This window comes from Trichosurus vulpecula, chromosome 2, assembly GCF_011100635.1.
Source record: "Trichosurus vulpecula isolate mTriVul1 chromosome 2, mTriVul1.pri, whole genome shotgun sequence".
In the NCBI taxonomy this organism is placed as follows: domain Eukaryota; kingdom Metazoa; phylum Chordata; class Mammalia; order Diprotodontia; family Phalangeridae; genus Trichosurus; species Trichosurus vulpecula.
In genome coordinates this window covers 140,621,697-140,642,102 of record NC_050574.1, presented here as the reverse complement: position 1 = coordinate 140,642,102, position 20,406 = coordinate 140,621,697, and the positions used below count along the sequence as shown (strand labels likewise).

The 20,406-nt window shown below is 37.0% G+C and overlaps 1 protein-coding gene and 1 pseudogene across 1 annotated transcript in view; one reads left to right on the top strand and one right to left on the bottom strand.

Moving 5' to 3' along the window:
• The window catches only part of GUCY1A2 (guanylate cyclase 1 soluble subunit alpha 2), a 434,074-nt gene that overhangs the window by 101,730 nt on the left and 311,938 nt on the right, over positions 1-20,406 (bottom strand). The gene's annotated exons all lie outside the window — the stretch shown is intronic.
• Positions 701-1,698, top strand: LOC118838035 (annotated as a pseudogene).

Sequence of the window (20,406 nt, the reverse complement as noted above, 5' to 3'; positions counted from 1 at the left end):
ATAAATGAATGAAGTTGAGTTTGAAGAAGAGAAAATTCAGGTGAGGCATGCGTTCAAGGACTTAAAATGGCCCACCTTAGAAGGTAGCAGGGTTCTCCCTCAATGGAAGTCTTTGAGAGATGGGAGGTCTACTTGTTAAGTACATCAGAGTGTATTCCTTTTGGGACAGAGGGCATTCCTTTTGGGGATAAGCAGGGCTAAATGAACACTGAGGTCTCTTTTAACACCAAAAGCTTGGTGATAATAGGATCTAAGTGAAAACCATATAGTTTCTGTTTTCAAAGTAGTCTAATTCCTGGCTTCTTAAGTGCCACTCTGTAGCTCCAAGTTGGGATGAAGATAGAGTTGTGGTAATGTACTATTTGGGATGCCTCTAACACTTGGGTTTCAGATAATATGTCATACCATAGCATTTAATTTGTCCAAATTTCTTTTAGAATGAGTTGTCTCTCTTAGAAATTATCTTCACATCTGGGATAGACCCTGGAATCCAGTAACAAGGAAGATTAAGGATCTTTTAAGGTACATCATTTAAGATTTTTTAATCTACATCAGTGATATTAATGGTAACAATATAGAACAGCAAAATATTAGTTCTTTGGCACGAGTCTGGGAGCAGCAGTCTCACATATAACTCAGAACTTTCACTCCCTGACCAGCAACCTCAGTTGGAGTTTTGATATCTCCCCAGAAATCCCCCAAAATGGTATCTACTGTCAAGGATCAGCTGATTTTGAATATCCTAAAGGAAGAACAGGTTCTCCAGAACAAGATCACTGTTGTTGGGGTTGGTGCAGTTGACATGGCATGTGCCATCAGTATTTTAACAAAGGATTTGGCTGATGAACTTGCCCTAGTTGATGTAATAGAAGACAAACTAAAGGGAGAGATGATGGATCTGCAACATGGCAGCCTTTTCCTCAAAACACCAAAGATGTTTCTGGCAAAGACTACAGTGTGACTGCACACTCAAAACTGGTCATCATTACGGCTGGGGCATGTCAACAGGAGGGAGAAAGTCGTCTTAATTTGGTCCAGCATAATGTGAATATCTTTAAATTCACCATTCCCAATATTGTTAAATACAGCCCTAATTGCAAGCTGCTTGTTGTTTCCAATACAGTGGATATTTTGACATACTCTGGAAACTAACTGGCTTTCCTAAAAAGTGTTATTGGGAGTGGTTGCAATCTGGATTCTGCCTGTTTCTGTTACCTAATGGGGGAGAGACTTGGTGTCCATTCTTCAAGTTGTCATGGATGGGTCCTTGGGGAACATGGAGACTCCAGTGTTCCTGTATGTAGTGGTGTGAATGTTGCTGGTGTGTCTCTGAAGAATCTTCATTCTTCTTTGGGAACTGATGCTGATTCAGAGAATTGGAAAGATGTTCATCAACAGGTGGTTGAAAGTGCTTATGAGGTGATCAAGCTGAAGGGCTACACTTCCTGGGCCATTGGCTTGTCTGTGGCAGATCTGGCAGAAAGCATTATGAAGAATCTTAGGAGAGTGCATCCTATTTCCACCATGATTAAGGGTCTATATGGCATTAATGAGGTTGCCTTCCTTAATGTCCCATGTATCTTGGGGCAGAATGGCATTTCAGATGTGGTGAAGGTAAACCTGAATCCGGAGGAGGAGAGCCATTTAAAAAAGAGCATAGATACTCTTTGGGGAATACAGAAGGAGCTGCAATTTTAAAACCTTTTAATGTGCCACCATCAAGAGAGATCATGACAGTCATTGAGGGGTTATGTATGATGCGCTTTTTAAATAGTTCAAATCTTTCCTCTGATTAGTGATTGAACACCAGAAATGTAAAACCCGTGAACACACTCTAGTCTCTTCCTAAAGTTAGAAATGGGGAATAGTACAGTGTGACTACTATTTGTTAAACCCTGTTGTTGTTTGCATCTGATGCTGGATGTGACTTGTATAGTCTCAGTAGCTTGTGTCAAGCAGAGCCAGCGCCCCACAGGTATATGAACTACCTGCCATGTATGTAGGTGCTATAGATTCCCAGAGGTCCAGAAGACAACACTCCTGGATACAGAACACCACACAGTGGTAATTCTTTATTGATGCATTGATTACTTTTGTGCTCCCCTTCATTAGGGCTCTACAGCATGGCCCCATGGACCTTTCCAGATGACCTGATTTTGTCCATAAATATATATATATATATATATATATATATATATGTATGTATATACACACACACACACACACATACATATATATCTCAATAGTTGTAAATTTCCATATTATATAAAAAGATCTGTATATGTACAATGATGCAATCAATTCTTCAAGTGTCATACTAACCCTAAATACTGAATAAACAACAAATAAATAATTCAAAAAATATTAGCTCTTCCCATTTATTGTTATAGATCTACAAGGTAACATTTTCCTAGTACATTTTAAGTTGTAATTGGAAAATGTCATAGCATCTCAAGTTTAGATTCAAAATGATAAAAGATGCTCCTAAAAATGAAAGGAGTAGGGGCAGAGCCAAGACGACAGAGTAAAAGCAAGGACTTGCTTGAGCTCTCCCCCAAATGCTTCCATATAAATGTAAAAAAATGACTCTAAACAAATTCTAGAGCTACAGAACCCACAAAGCTACAGAGTGAAACAAGTTTCCAGCCCAAGACAGCCTGGAAGGTCTATGGGAATTTCTATAGCATGGTGCTGGGAGCAGAGTGGAGTGCAGCCCAGCATGGGTCATGTAGGCACAGACTGGGCTGGAGCAGGCTGGCCAGAGCAAGCCTCAGGGCACTGAATCACTAGAAGTTGTGGTAACTTCCAGACTTCTCAACAGACAAATGCCAAAGACAACTTAGCAGGTCAGTGGGAAAACTCTGTTGGATCTGAGTGAGAGAAGAGCATGGTCTGGCCCCATCCCCCAGGTGGCAGAGGTGGCTGCAGCAGCAGTGGCATCAGCAGCAGCTGCTTTTGGAGCTCTAGGCTCACAGATGGTGAAGAGATCAAGTCACTGATCAGAACAGGAGTACAGGGATTTCTTTGCTGGTGCAGAGGCAGGATTCTCTTGCTTTTCCCTGCTTAGCTCTGGGTCACAGTCCTGGGTGGAGATCCTGGGGTGAGGAGGAGTGCTGGTGCAGAAGAGTTTGTGGTAGCTGTGGAGAGGGAGTCCTCCTCATAGTTACAAGGCAGAAAAGAGTGCTTGAGGTCACTCACAGACCAGAGCAGAGGCTGGGAGAGAAGTAAACACCTCTTCTTGGATCATACCACCTCAGAAGAACTGAAAATTTACAGGTGCCTAGAAGCAGCTCTGAAAACAGCTGCACAAAGCCCCTGAATCTTGAGGCAAAGCACTCTCTGCTCTATAAGCAGAGTCATACCTTGACAAAAAGGTCAAAATTCAAGTAATTAGTTGGGAAAATGAGCAGACAGCATAACAAAACTCAGACTATAGAATATTATTTTGGTGACAAAGAAGATCAAAATATACAGCCAGAAGACAACAAAGTCAAATATACTACATCAAAAGCCTCCAAGAAAAATATGAATCAGTCACAGTCACAGGCCATGGAAGAGCTCAAAAAGGACTTTGAAAATCAAGTAAGAGAAGTAGAAGAAAAATTGGGAAAAGAAATGAGAGTGATGCAAGAAAACCATGAAAAATGAGTCTACAGCTTGCAAAGGGAGACACACAAAAAATACTGAAGAAAACAACACCTTAAAAATAGATTAACCCAAATGGTAAAAGAGGTCCAAAAAGCCAATGAGGAAAAGAATGCCTTAAAAACCAGAATTGGCCAAATAGAAAAAGAGGTCCAAGAGCTTACTGAAGAAAATAATTCCTTAAAAATTAGAATGGAGCAAATGGAAACTGATGACTTTATGAGAAATCAAGAAATTATAAAAGAATCAAAAGAATGAAAAATAAAAGACAATGTAAACTATCTTATTGGAAAAACAACTGACCTGGAAAATAGATCCAGGACAGACAACTTAAAAATTATGAAAGCCATGATCACAAAAAGAGCCTAGACATCATCTTTCAAGAAGTTATCACAGAAAACTGCCCTTATATTCTAGAACCAGAGGGTAACATAGAAATTGAAAGAATTTATCCATCACCTCCTGAAAAAGATCCCAAAAGGAAAACTCCTAGGAATACTATAGTGAAATCTCAGAGTTCCCAAGTCAAGGAGAAAATATTGCAAGCAGCCAGAAATAAACAATTCAAGTATCAGGGACACACAATGAGGATAACACAAGATCTAGCAGCTTCTACATTAAGGAACTGAAGGGTTTGGAATATGATATTCTGGATGTCAAAGGAGCTAGGATTAAAACCATGAATTACCTACCCAGCAAAACAGTATAATACTTCAGGGGAAAAAAGATATTCAAAGAAATAGAGGACTTTCAAGCATTCTTGATGAAAAGACCAGAGCTGAATAGAAAATTTCACCTTCAAATACAAGAATCAAGAGAAGTATGAAAAGATAAATGGGAAAGAGAAACCATAAGGGACTTATTTAAGTTGAACTATTTATATTCCTATATAGAAAGATAATATTCACAACTCATGAGATCTTTATAGTAGTTGAAGGGCACAGGGTGAGTTGAATGTTAAGGGATATATCTAAAATGTGAAATTAAGGGGTGAGAGAGGAATATATTGGGAGAAGGAAAAAGGGAGAGATAGAATGGGGTAAATTACCTCACAGAAAAGAGGCTAGAAAAAGCTATTATAATGGAAGGGAAGCGGGGGGGAGGTAAAAGGGAATGAGTGAACCTTACTCTTATCAGATTTGGCTTAAGGATAGAATAACATACACACTGAATTGGGTATCTTACCCTACAGGAAAGTAGGGGGGAAGGGGAAAAGAGGGAGGAATGATAGAAGGGAGGGCAAATTGGGTGAGGGGGTAGTCAGAAGCAAACACTTTTGAAAAGAGACATGGTCAAAGGAGAAAATAGAATAAATGGGGGGCAGGATAGCATGGAGGGAAAGACAGTCTTTCACAACATGACTATTATGGAAATATTTTGCATGACTACACAAGTATAAACTATATTGAATTGTTTGCCTTCTCGATGAGGGTGGGTGGGAAGGGAAGAAGGGAAATAGGGAGAGAATTTTTAACTCAAAGTTTTAAAAGCAAATTTTAAAAATTGTTTTTACATGCAACTAGGAAATAAGATATGCAGTCAGTGGGATATAGAAATCTATCTTGCCCTACAAGAAAGTAAGAGGGAAAGGAATAAGGGGTTGGGTTGGGTGATAGAATGGATGACAGACTGGGAAAAAGGCTAATCAGAAGGCATGCTATCTTGGGATGGGGGGAGGGGAGATATGGGGATTAAATCTGTAACTCAAAATCTTCTGAAAATGAATGTTGAAAACTGAAAATTAATAAATTAAGTCAAAAAATGAAAGCAGTAACACAGCAATAAAACAAATGGATACTAATCTTTGTCTACAGAAGATCTGGACATCCATAAGTATCTGCTTTCTCTTTTATTTTATTTGATCTCCAGATTCAGACTTTAAGTGATCATACTTATATCCTCATCCTTAAGTGATATGAATGAGCCTGCATTATTTGCAAGGAAATGCTGTGAGAGGCTTTAATAAGGACCTCTATTAAGGGCTAGGAACAAGGGGGGAAATGATGCTTGAAAGTTTGAGGGCAGAGAAGTTTAAGTACTGGGGTCCCCCTTCCACCTAGAAAACCAGTTCTTTTGCCCAATGGAAGCATCTTTCCCTGCTTCTTCCCTCCATATCCACCAGTGAAGAATGAATCCTGTAAAATCCTTTATCTAATCCTATCCATCAACCTTTACCTCATAGGATGTGGTTTTGACAGAAAGAGCAGAATATGTCTTTCTTCCAAAACAATGCTAGAAAGAATTGGTCATCACATCTCCTTTAGAGCATTGCTATATTTCTAAAGGAACACTGTGGAGATGTTTATTTAAATCTCTGACTGAAAAAAAATCATAATTGGATTAAATCCATAATAGAAATATACTATTCAAAAAATCAGAAACTCCTCAACATATCCATTCCTGAAAATTCAGCCAATACATGTAGGTATATTCTAAGATACAGTATGGAAGATTAAGAACATTTCACATATCATATCCCAAAGTATGAAATAAGCAAAGTTCGACCCCAAATTTACCTTAATGTTTGTGCATCCACCTCATGGTCAATGTAAAAGACAAGAACCAAGTTCATGCATACAATTTGAACACCTAAATAAAGGAAGTTTGGAGAAATTTGCAGCAGTGATACTAACAATAGCAATATATAATAGCAAAATATTAGCTCTTTTCATTTATTATTATAGATCTACAGGTTAACATTTTCCTAGCAAATTTAAATTGCAATTGGAAAATGTAATAGCATTTCAAGTTTAGATCCAAAATGGCAAAAGATGGTGCCAAAAATGAAAGGAGTAATAGAGAAATAAAGTAAATGAATACTAATCCTTGCCTACAAAAGATCTAGATATCTGTGAATATATGCTTCCTCCTTTAGTTTAATTTGGTCTCCAGATTCAAGTTCAAATCCTTGAGTCTCTATTCTTTTTTGTCATACTTTAAGAACCTGAAATTTACCCATTGGGTGTAATACCTCCTAGATTGACTTGTACCTCATTTTCATCTCTCTAGCTCTCATTAGCCTGGTATCAAGACATTTTTCCCCAAAGGGTTTATTTTTAGTACATAACACCCATAAAAATCATAGGATCATAGATTCAGAAGAAGTGGTTTTAGATGTTATGTATGATGACCCCATAATTTTACAGTTGAGGAAATTGGGACTCAGAAAGATTAAGAGACTAGCTAAAGGTCAGAAGTACAGAGCTAAAGGAGGAATGAAGGAATGGGCATATTATACCAATGACAAAGAAAAAACATTGATACAGAGGTATTTCACCTTCTCAGGCTATGCCACCATTCCCAAAGTCACTTAGGTAGTAAGTTAGACAACCAGGATTTGAATTCAGGTGTTTTGTGTCCAAATCTAATATTCTCTATAATTAAATTTGTATTGATAGCTTTTATTTTTGCATTGCCTTTATTTTGGAATATATTCTTTGTCTTCTCTACCAAGTGAGCTAACCCTTATAACAAATTTATATTCTTTCTTAAAATATTGCTCCTTTTCAATATGGAATTTTTCTTTCTCTGTGGAATCATTTTAAAGTTTCCCTGAATTATGAACATATCAGAGCTGACTGGTCATACCTGCCAGTCAGATTTTTGACTAGGAAATAAAAATCAGGCATTTTATTTAAGGTTGACTTTTGCAGATGAACTATTAGCTTAGGAGTTTAATCACGTGACTAGTATTGGAAGGAAAAATTGATGCCTAGTTAATTCCTTCACCAAAGGATTGATTATTCTACTGAATAATACTGCTTTTATAAAGAAACAACATAAATTGATCATATGCTGGATAAATTCATGGGAATAACCTCACATCCCAATGACCAATTCAATCTGTATCTCTCTAATTTAAATGTGGGGAAAAGAGGTTAATTCCAGTAACAATGATACTAATCAGAGTAATAACAAAACTCAAAGCTCACAAGTCATTTGTACCAAAATGAAAGCTAATCTAATGATTATTTTAATTAGTATTAGACATGACCTTTCTCACTCACAAAATACAAATATAAATGTGTCAAAAGGTCCAGATGGACCACTCAAGCAGCCACAGCATAAAATCAATAGAAAATGAATTTGAAATGTACTCACCAGTAACTAGCCTTTAATGTAAATTCAGAGACATATGGATTGAATCTATAGGTTGTGGCATAAATAAACATGACAAGAAGATTTAGTATGATCCATCTTAATTTATAAAGTCAGCCCCATGTGTTCAGCTTGACACTGTCTAATTTCCAATCACTCATCTAGCCAAGAGGAGCAAATGTGTTGGACAGATATTTTGCTTCACTTATACTGGCTCATTCGTATTATCTCTCCCCAAAGGTATTTTCCTTTTAGGTACTTGAGTGGTACCATAAAGTAAGTCAGTTACCAGATACTGTTAAATACTATTAACAGACTAGTAGTCTATTAGTAATAGAGATCTTTTTTTTCTATCTTACTGTCAAAAATAATCATTCTATGCAAATGTAACTTTTTTGGGGGTACTCCTAGAGCTGTGATTTCAATGGTACAAGGAATCCCTTATTGAGGAAACTCCTTTTACCAATGTTGAATAGAAACATCTTTGCAATTTATAACCTGGAGGTTCTGAGAAATTACATGACATATCCAGATCACATAATCAATACAAGTCAAAAGTGGGACTTGAACCCAAATGTACCTGACACCAAAGCTGATTCTCTATTGACTATCAATCAACAAGCACTTATTAAATACCTACTATATCTCAAGCACTGCTAGGCACTAAACATATTAATACACATACACAAAAATGAAACAATCATTCTCAGGGAGCTTAAATTCTATTTCTACTATACTGCCTCTATGCCTTAAGGTTCAGAAGATCAAAAGGTCATAAAACTAGATCTGCAAGGGACCTCAGGGACCAAAAACTCCAACCCCTTCATTTCACAGATTAAGACCTGAGGCCTAATGACCTGCCCAAGGTCAGACAAGAATATCAGAAGTGTGACTTGACCCTAGGTCTTCTGACTCATAACTCTATGTTCTTTCCACCACATAACACAGTTGGATGTATTATAAAATAAAGAAGCTGGAATTGTCTGTCATGAGCAACATGCCAGTATTTTCATTGATCCCATTAAATGTAGTTTTTGGTACTTTCATAGTTAATTAAAAGTGGTTTTCTTAAAAAAATAATAATAACGTTCTTGGATTTATGAAAACACTGGTGAAGGAGTCTAAATACAAAAAGGAGATTTCACAGTGCTGGACAATGCTTCTAAAAGGAAGAAAATTGATTTTCAACTTTATATTACCCTACGCCACATTAAAACTCACAAAGAAAAAGAAAAACTCCAACACTGCTTTTAAAAGTAGATGGATGCTTCTCTCAGGCTGCTAGATGGCACAGTGAATAGAGTACCAGGCCTAGAGTCTGAAAGACTCATCTTCCTGATTTCAAATCTGGCCTCAGACACTTAGTAGCTGTGTGACCCTGGGCAAGTCACTTAACACTGTTTGCCTCAGTTTCCTCATCAGTAAAATAATCTGGAGAAAGAAATGACAAACAATTCTGGTATCTTTGCTTTTATCATGCAGGGATGATGTTTGATGCTATGATACCTCAACATAGTGAGACAATATTCATAACATAAAGGCAAAGTTGTTTCAACAATCCAGCTAGCAGCTGCTGTGGGGGTGAAAAACCAACACAAGCCCAACAACAAGAACGCTGCCGGCATAGGTTCTTTTGAGCTGCTTTACTAAGGAAAGCAAGGTTAAGGGGTTAACAAATTTATTCTAATCCAGCATACAAATATCACTCACTTAGTTCAGGGGGAAAAGCCAGCACCCTGAACTTCTGAGCAAATACAAACAAATTATAAACATACATTATAAACAGACCAAATACAATTCATAGTTACCAAGAAAACCAAGTCTGGACATCCGAGCAAGCTGGAGGGCTCTTAACTACAGCTGCCCGGAGTCTCCACATCAGCGGGCCACCAAGAGTGAGAGCTCCAAGCAAATAGCTCTGTCTTCTCTTCTTATACCACTTCAGATGTCATCAAACATCATCTGAATGACCAGAACTTAGGTGGCTGTGATTGGCTCTGGAGTTAGCACCTCCCCTTGGGACCCTGGAAGCTTCACACCCACATAGGCTTAGCACCTAGTAATTAGGGGATTGGGGCAAACTTAGGAGCAAAGATCTAATCAGGCCTCCCTTAGTTGGCCCCACCTTGGGCCCCACCTTAGTTACCAATCCACACCCACGTAGGTTTAGCACCTAATAGGGGTTTGGGCCTGGGACTTAGCACCTAGTAAGACTCAATGAAGTACACTGAATTAATCAAAGGAAACAAAACTCAAACTCTTCAAGGATCTCCAATACAAAAGTCAAGAAAGGTAATCTTTCCCTCAGCAATATGGAATGGTGGGGGAAAATTAATTATGACTTAGGACAACTCTTTTATAGTCCTGGCTCTACCGTGAAAAGACTAAGTGACTTTGCACTAGAGACTCACTTCTCTAGAACTCTGTAACTTCATCTATAAAATGAAGGTTCTGGGATCAACTTTGGACCATAGATTTAGAGCTAGAAGAAAGATCATATATCATACAGTAGAAGCCCCTCATTTTTTCTCCCTAATTCCTCTTGTTATCAGGTCTCCCAAAATACGCAACATGCACACACACTTCTCAGTCCAATATTATATTATATCTATACAATATATCTATAGTGGATATGTAGTGTGTGAATATGCATGTGTGTGTTTGTAGTTTTGTGTATATGTGTATACTTTATTACTTTACTTTTCCCAAGTAAAATAAAAGATCTCTGAGTGTAGGGACTATTTTGCTTTTCTCCCTGGGCTTCTCCCACCCCCCTATCACAGAGCCTAGTACAGATTATGAGTTTAATAAATATGAATTGAATTGAATTTACAGCAAAATGAAACCAACAAAATCTAGATACAAATCCATTTTGTGACATTTTTTTTTCTTTTTTCAGAGAAAAGCAGAATTTTGTCTCCCAAATTGAACGACAGCAAATATGAGAACATCTGGACCCTCCTGGGTAGTTGGAGCAAGCAAACAGATTTGGAACTAAACTCAGGTAACATTTTTCCGTTCAAGTAAAAGCAGTAGAGAAGGGGGAAATCTGGCTTGTCCCAAGAAATAGGATATATATTTTTTCAGAGTAAAATGCCTATCCATTTGAAACACATGGATAACTTTTCCAGCTGAATGCTAATGAATCATTGAGGCAATACTTTTGGTGAAAGGAACATAATCTCTGTACAACCTGACAAAGGGTGCTTTGTCGGAGAAACATGATTATTCCTTGATGTTATATTAGACTTAGCCTGGTTCTTTACTGTGTATTTGAGAAACACTATATCCCTATTGCTCCCCTGTGAAAGATATGTATCTTTCTAGTATCCCTAACCTACAATTTTATTTTTTTTAAAAGGGAGTGAAAGAAAATACTATATGCTTGAACCTTGTCCTAAGCTTGACTAGTTCAATATCACATGGATTTGGATACACAATAAATCAAATGTTCTCCTCAAAAGAGATATAATCTGTGACTCAATGTCCCAGTCTCTGGGTCCACATGGATTGGGTCCCACATTGCGGACCATTCCAAAAATCATAACTCTTTGTATCCTGTTATCCCCACCTACCCTGCCTCTTTGTTGTTGTTGTTCAGTTGTGTCTGACTCTTTGTTGACCCCATTCAGGGTTTTTTTGGCAAAGATACTGGAGTGGTTTGTCATTTCCTTCTACAACTCACTTTACAGATGAGGAAATTGAGGCAAACAGGGGTAAGTGACTTGCGCAGGGTCACATAGCTAGGAAGTGTCTGGAGCCAGATTTAAATTCACAAAGTCTTTCTGACACCAAGCCTGGTACCCTATCCACTGCACCACCTAGCTGCCACAGTTGCTTCTAGTAAAGATTGGATTGTACCTCAAATATAACTTAGCTGTGAGTCTCCATACTTGTTGGTACCAGGAACAATATATCCTTTATTGCACTCCATAGAAAATGCAGAAAACACATAAAGAACTATGGCACAGCTGATAGAGCACTGGGCATGGAATTCAAACCTAGTCTCAGACACTTACTGGCTGTGTGACCCTAGGCAAATCACTTAACTTCTCTTTGCCTCAGTTTCCTCAACTACAAAATAGGGATAACAACAAAACCTAGCTTGTAGGATTATTGTGAGAATCAAATCAGAAATATGCAGAAGCACTTAGCATAAAGCCTTGCACATAGTAGGCTCTTTTAAATCTTTATTCCCTTCTCCTTCACTTCCCACTTCATTGGGTCACAGCCTCCCCCAGAGTCCTACAATCTATCAGACACATGAAAACACCTTGTGGATTGGATTCCCATTGAGAGGGGAACGGACTTGGAATGGCTAGTGAGGTGAAACTCTCCCTTTACCTCTGGGAACCCTAAAGACATCCACCATTATGATACTACCCTAATGAGAATGTCCCTCATAAAGGAAATTCACTAGGAGAGTTTAGAGTGGCAATACCTCAACAATTCCTCTCTTAGACACCATATGACATCCAGTTTTATGCTAATACCTTAAAGCTTGAACTCCTCTGGAAAGGAAGCATATGTGGGAATGTCAGATAAGTAATGCTTTACCTATCAGACATGTATTATTTGAATAACTCATGGTAATAGTAATGGGCAAAATACCAGTAGTTTCCTTCCTCATGTTAGGGCTTACATTCTTTTCCTGTTCCTCCGAGTTCAGGTAATATGGTCCCAGTAATTCCCCTGCTCATTCTAGATGGCTAGATTGCAGTACTCTCAAACCTGAAGAAAAGAAAATGTACCCCCCCCAAATGTATAGAAGGGAGACTTCTTTAAACTGTCTAATAATTAAAGAAATATACTTTTCTAGTTACTCCCTGTGTTCATGGAAAAATAAGAGAACACAAAAAATATTATCAGTGAAAAGATTTAAATCTGAACCAAAGTAAGGCTAGTTTAGCAAGGGATCACAGAACAAAATTTGGCCATGTAAAGAGGCAGAAACAATTGCTACAAATGTGTAAATGGCTATATAGATGTTTCTGTTCTTTACCCTAATAACTAGCAAAATTCAACTTAACACAATAAATATTTACCAAGTACATGATATTCTAGTCAACATTTAGCAAGTATTTACTATAGGGAAGGTACTGTGTAGGACAAGGGAAGCACTTCTCCACTTTGATGAAGCAAGGAATCTTAAGACTAAAGCACTGAGAATCCATAGATGAACATATGATCTAGTTTGATCTCCTGTCCAACCTGAAATGTGTCATAGCACATGCTCCCTATTTTGTTTTATTCCATGTCCACTTCACAAAAAGAAGCATGGGAAGAATATCAATCAGTACTTGATATCAATCAGAATTCCCATGTCTTCCATGGGATGGAAGGTTTTCCTAAGACATAGGCTATCAATTACATTAGAGTAAATAATCTGTTTCATCAATTTAGGGGAAAAATCTACGTAGCCAAAACTACAAGCCAATATATGTGATTGCAGTCAGTAATATTTGAAAGATTACAGAAGATGAGAAAGGTGTCACAAAATTGGAGAAGGGCAAATGTTGCACCATTTTTTAAGGGAAGAGAGCAGAATCTGCAAACTACAGACTAGTGAGCTTGACTTTGTTTCCTGGGGAGACTCAAAAATAGATCATTAAAGAGGTAGTTTATCTCGAAAGGCAAGTGGTGATTTATCGAAAGTCACCATGGCTTTGATAAAAACAGGTCATGCCAGGCACATGTCATTTTCGTTTTTGACAGGATTGCTAAACTGGTAGATGAGAACGTTATAGATATAGTTTTATAGATTTTAGTTAAGCTTTTGATAATAAAATATCTCATATCATTCTTGTGGAGAAGATGAAGAGATGTGAACTGAATTATAAAACAAATGGATTCAGAACTCTCTGTATAGATGGACTAAAAGAACAAGCATTAAAAGTTAAAAATAAGCATGGCAGAAAATCTCTATTCAAATACTCCCAAGGGTCTGTGCTTGTTTCTGTGCTGTTTGAAATTTTTATCAGCGACTCAGATTCAAGGCATAAATGATATGCTCCTCAAATTTTCAGACGACACAACTCTGACAATAACATCCAACAAAGTGAATGACAGAGCCAGGATCCAATAAAGTCTTGGCAGATAAAATCATTGGGCTCAGTCTTTTATCCCTATGTTTAATAGGGATAAATGTAAAGTCTTATATTAGCACATAAAAAATAAATTTCACAAGTATAAGATGGGACAACTATGGTTAGATAGTTTATTTGAAAAATATCTAAAGGGCTGCTGGACTCAATATAAACCAACAGTGTGTTGCAACATCAACAAAATGCTAATGTAATTTTCACCTGCATTGAGAGGCAAAGAAAGTGTCCAGGACTAAAGAGATGATAGTACTACTTCCCTCTTTGTACCATACTTGGAATACTGTATTTGGTTCTAGGTGCCACAGTTTAAGAAGGCCATCCATAAAGAGTATAGAAAGGAGAGCACCCAGGATAGTTAAAGGCCTGAAATTCAGGTCATACAAGGATTGGTCAATGGAATTAGGCTTACTTGCTCTCAGAGAAGAAATGGCAATAAATAGCTACTTTCAAATATTTGAAGGGCTGGCATATGGAGGAGACAGTAGAAATGTTCTGGCAGGCCCAAGAGGGACAGAACTATAAACTACAAAAGTAGCATGGACTGCTTTGAGTGGCGGTGGGGTTACCCTCCTAGAAGATCTTCATGAAGAGGACAGAAAAGCAGTGGTCCAGGTTATAACAGACATTATGTTTGCATGTGGCTTGGACTAGATGGCTGCTGAGCACCCTTACAGCTCTCACATTCTCTAATTGTGTGGATAGTATGTAAGATAGCATCAGGAATACCTGGTTCTGAATCACCTCTAATACTTGCTAGTTCAGAGATTAACCTAAGTTTCCTTACCTATAAAAAGGATATCTACTTTATGGGGTTGTCATGAGGTAGAAATGAGATGATGTAAGAAAAATCTATTTAGGATATTAAAGTGGATAGATGTATATCATTATTATCATCTATACTGACATATATATTACATATATTACATATAACACATATTATACATTATATATTATGTATTATTATGATCATCATCATTATTATACATTTGTAATCTTTGTTGGTAGGAGTACTTAGACTTATGAAACCATAGATCCCTGAAATATTGTTGTTATTATAAGAGTCAAAGAACAAAATTAAATTGATTCTTTATGGCGGTCGTATAACATAATATACATCTTAGTCATGAATGTTTACACACAGAAAACATTCATTAAATGTTTGGTGACCGGTCAAACTACTTGAATGGCTAATTTTTTCCCTTTCAACTAAATACCTTAGGTTATTATTTATATATATATATATATGTATATATATATATATATGTATATATATATGTGTGTGTATATATATATGTGTATATATATATATATATATATATATAGTCCTGATTTTGTTAGCTTCATCCACAATAATATGAAGAGAACCTACAGGTAGACTGAATTTACTGGAAAGCTCTTATTTCCTTTGTATATCCCAATCCAGTTCTGAATGACTTCTTGCTGGTTATTGCAGCACCTAATGGGATGGGGAGATCACCGACGATTTGTCCTAGGAGAAACCCAATTTGAGAAAATAGTCCTGCAATATTATTCCCAACTTATTCTTTTCCCTCTAAGCCTGTAAAGTACTATAGAGACAGCTACCAAGTTCTGACTCCTTATGTTGAATTCAAATATAATTATTCTTATTATTCCAACACCTACATGCACAGTAATATTCTATACCATTTGCTTCAAATGAAGCTGTCATCAAGATACTGCAGTATATCATTACATTAAAAAGCCTTCATCTTATGGAAACTGAGAAGTTATGATATTTTCTTTAAGAAGGCAATAAAGTCATTTTATTAAATATGTAACCAGAATTTCAGATACTAAATGTTAGAATAATGCCAATTAAATTTTGGGGCTTTCTCTCACAGAACTGTACTAAAGCCCAAGCTTGCTATTTCTCCCCAAATCTAGAAAGAAAGGTGGGCAGATATGCTGGCGTACACAAACACACACACAAATAATAATAATAACTACATGCCAGGCATTGTGTTTAGTACTTTACAAATACTATGTCATTTATTTGAACCTCATGACAACCCTACAAGGTAAGTGTCACTATTATACCCATTTCACAAATGAGAAAATTGAGGCAAGCAGAGGTTAAGTGACTTCACGAGGGTCACATAGCTAGTAAGATCTGAGGCCAGATTTGAACTTAGTTATTCCTGACTCCAGGAACATACACACATGGACACACACATGCATATTTCTATATACACATACATGTATACATACATCTATATCTATCTGTAGATATATCTGTGTGTCGACAATCAATAAATATGTACTAAGCACTTACTGTGCACCAGGCACTGGGCTACATGCTAGGGATACAAAAAGAGGCAAAAGAAGTCCTTGTCCTCAAGGAGTTTACAATGTAATGGTAAAGATAACATACAAAGACATATGAAGCAAGCTATATATACTGACTCATAGGCATCTTTCTTTCTGAGACTTCTACCTCTCTCACTATCTATGTGTCTCACTTGGGTGGGAATAAATCTTTAAAAAGCCTTACCTAATGATAGAAAAAAGCAGAGCCAGTTGAATGCAGGATATGAGCCCTAGGATAGCTCATAGTTCACTGGCTATGGCATTTTCTAATAGACACATGTCCTAGACTTATCTCAATACTGATCTCAAGTCAATAAATCAAGATTTTGTATATGATTTTGGATATATATATATATATATATATATATATATACATATGTGTGTATACACGTAGATAGGTAGATAGATAGCATAACAACAAATCAGTTCAGTTTTAAGATTTAATATAAAGTGGCACTAAGACTTGAATATCATGTCTGTGTACACGCACACACACATATATACATATACATATATACATACATACAAACATGGAAATTTATTAAATAGTTTAACACATATATAAAACAATATTACAAACACAAAACTCTTGCTATGAGATTTCCTTCCAAAAACCACTTTTTTATGCTTCCTTTCCAAAAAAGAGAATTCAGTTCAGTGATTGAAAGGGGACTAGATATAGTCTGAGGATATGAATTCAAATGCTAACTTTGCTGTGAATACCCATGTGTCCTTAAGTAGTTCACTTTCCTCTTGTTTCCTAATCTGTAAAACAATATCTTGAATATATTCCAAATCTCTGTCAGAGGAACTGAGTATTTGGCATAGATTATTTAAAGAATGATGACAACAACAGGTTACTTGCTGATCTTATGACTACAACAATGTTGAGTTAAGTCTACGACACTTATTGATCATAAAAAGACCTTGACCAAAGGACCATGAGCTGCCCTACTGTTCAACCCAGGCAGCCAGCCAGATCTTTACATTTTTTCCATCACTACATATTGGGTTGTTTGGATTGGATATTTGGATTGATAAATTGGTCCACTTTAGGAATGCTTCTCTTCAAAATGAGAGAGGTAGAAAGGTAGAATAGCCTCAGAAAACAAGACACCCATAGGTCAGTGATGCTCCTTTGTTATTGGCACAACATCCCCATTCTGTCATTGCTTCATTAGCCACTGGAGTCTTCTAACATTGAGAGGGTCACTTCCTCTTTCTGGGTTCCCAATTTCTTCCTGAGTAAAATGAAGCAATAATAAATTCCTCCCCAACTCTAAATCTATGATCCTATGATCCTGATTACTGACCATTTCCCTGGCTTTTTAGCTCCCCAATTTGTAAGTCTTTCATTTCCTGGAGATTCCCATGTTCAGTGTGATTCAACTCTAAAGGCATTTATTAAATATCTATGTTCCAGGCTTTGCAGAAGGAGAGGGATATAAAGATTGAAAAATAAAATAGACCTGTACTGTAGGGTTTACATTCTACTGGGGAGAAACAATATGTATACAAAGAAGTTTATATAAAATATTTATGAAATAAATACAAAATAATTTTGAAGAAAGTACCAACAGCTGTAGGGGAGGACAGCACAGGGCATTAAACATCTTCAGGAATTATGAAAATACTCTTGCTTTTGTATTCCCTTGATTTGTGTTGTTCATGCCAATATTTCCAGCCTTTTTATCCATTAATCTGCTTCACGTACTTTTCAATCCAGCCAAACCAACCTTCTTGCTCTTCCTCACACAGGACATTTTGCCTCCCATTTTTGTGCTTCCACATAAGTTGTCCAGATGCCTAAGATGCTCTTCCTCCTCACTTCTGCCTCTTAAAAGCTCTAACTTCCTTCAAATCTCAACTCAAGTGCAGCCAGCTCACAGGATCATACAGTGAGATAGATGGGGTCATAGAGGCTGTCTAGTTCAATCCTTTTCATCTGACAGAAGAGGAAACTAAGGCTCAATGAAATTAGTGGCCCATCAGTGGATCAACCAAGTAGCATTTATTAAGCAACTGCTGTGTGGGATGTACTGTACTGTACTGGGGATCCAAAGACAAATGTAAGAGGAAAAATTATTTTCCCCAACAAGGAGTATATATTGGAAAAATATGTTGTACCTAAGTGGTAAAGGGCTTAAATTCAAAACAGAGACATTTATATTCACATCACTAATAACTGTCAGAAGGAGGATTTGAATTCAGGTCTTCTAGGAAGGAAGGAAGGAAGGAAGGAAGGAAGGAAGGAAGGAAGGAAGGAAGGAAGGAAGGAAGGAGAGAATGGAGGAAGGAAGGAAGGGAGGAAGGAAGGAAGGAAGGAAGACAGGAAGGGAGGAAGGGTGGGAGGGAGGGAAAGAGAAGCATTTGTTATTATGTGTCAGGTGCTTTACACATATTGGCTCATTTAATCCTCACAACAACCCTGGGATAAAAGTATTCTTATTATCCCCATCCCATAGTTGAGGAAACTTAGGCAGACAGAGGTTAAGTGAATTATCCAAGATCACAAAGCTAGTGAGTCTCTGAGGCTAGAGTTGAACTCAGATGTTCCTGACACTGGGACCAGCACTATACCCACTCTACCATTTAGCTGCCTCTAGGCAGCTTCTTGACTCTAAGTGCAATAACCTATCCAATTTGTCACATTGAATGCATACTTTGTCAGACATTATGTAGAATAAAGACAATACAAAAAACAGTCCCTGCCTTCCACGAGTTACTTTCTTACATTGAGAATAGCATATGCCCACAAAGAATACCAAATGTGGCATTAAACCATGTGCATTGGAAATGGGATGTCTAGTAAGTACAGAATAACTTGACTCCTGTCTGAATTATCGCAATTTCCAAATGAATGGTATCTGAATTAAATGAAGTTTGCCTATGCTTTTTTTAATGACTGACTTAACTTCTAGACTAACACACAAAAGACAATTGATAAAAATGTAATTTCTTAACACTGAATCTACCTGCAAATTGTATCTTTGGGCACAGGATGGCAATTTCTCATTTGGAATCATCCAACCTGCAAAAGGACATATCACAAACTTGCAAAGAGAAATTTAGACCTTAGATAAAAGAAATAGTTAGTAGGAACCCATCCACTAAAGAATGCTGCAGCCATATTCCAGATAATTACAATCTATATGACATGATGACATTGACTTGAGCATCTCAGGTTAGCAAGTCTAAAAGAGAATCTTGTAGCACTTAATTGATCAGTGCCAACATTGTTAACTTAGGTGATTAAAATCTCAGCTTTTACCTGAAATAAAATAGAAGTTTAGCTGCAGGAAAGGAAAATACTCAGTTATAAATGGTATAAAAACAATGAAGAATGCTAACCAGGAAATACAAAATCCCTGCATAAATTGCTCAATATGTGTTGTTTCATTTCTCTATTCTATGTCCCAGAGTAAAAGGTTGGCTTTGGAGCCAAGAAAACCTAGGTTCAAGTCCTACCTCTGACATAGACTAGTTGTATGACCATGAAGTTACCATGGAGTAACCTCTCAATGAATACAGGCAGCTCTCCAAGACTTTAAGCTAAAAAGAAGTTACTCATCTGCATTGGTGGAGGACATTTCAATAGTAGGAATTGCCTGAACTAATAAAATCACATGTATAGTTCCTTCGCATCAAAAAATGAACTCTACAATTTTTCAGGGCATTATATTATTATTATATACTACCTCATAAAATTACCTACTTTCCATATTTTTTGTTATGTCTTGGAGCTACATGTTAAACTATGAGGCAAAAATTATATTTATATATGTGTATATATATATATGTGTTTGTATGTATGTTATATATATATACACATACATACGTATGTATGCACATATATCCATACACGCTTCTTCAAATGTGTGTGTGTGTGTGTGTGTGTGTGTGTGCGTGTATGGATGTGCGTATACATTTGGGTTTTTTTTTTAAGTAGGCTTCGAGTACAGACACCCTATTAGCTGTCATTACATTGTCTTCCATATTGGAAGACACTATTTCTGATGTTGGCATGTGCGTGTTTCCAATAGTTACCCTTAAAAAGAAACTGGGTCAAGCTTGCAATAAAGACTTTTTCCCTCAAGTGTCAATAGAGAAGGACAATACACTGGAAGACAGCAAAGCCCATATCTTGATTATATTAATATAATTACATCTTAATGGCTAATCTAGCAATTAAAATTTGGCAGGCAGAGTTCTGTTTTCACTTGAAGAATTC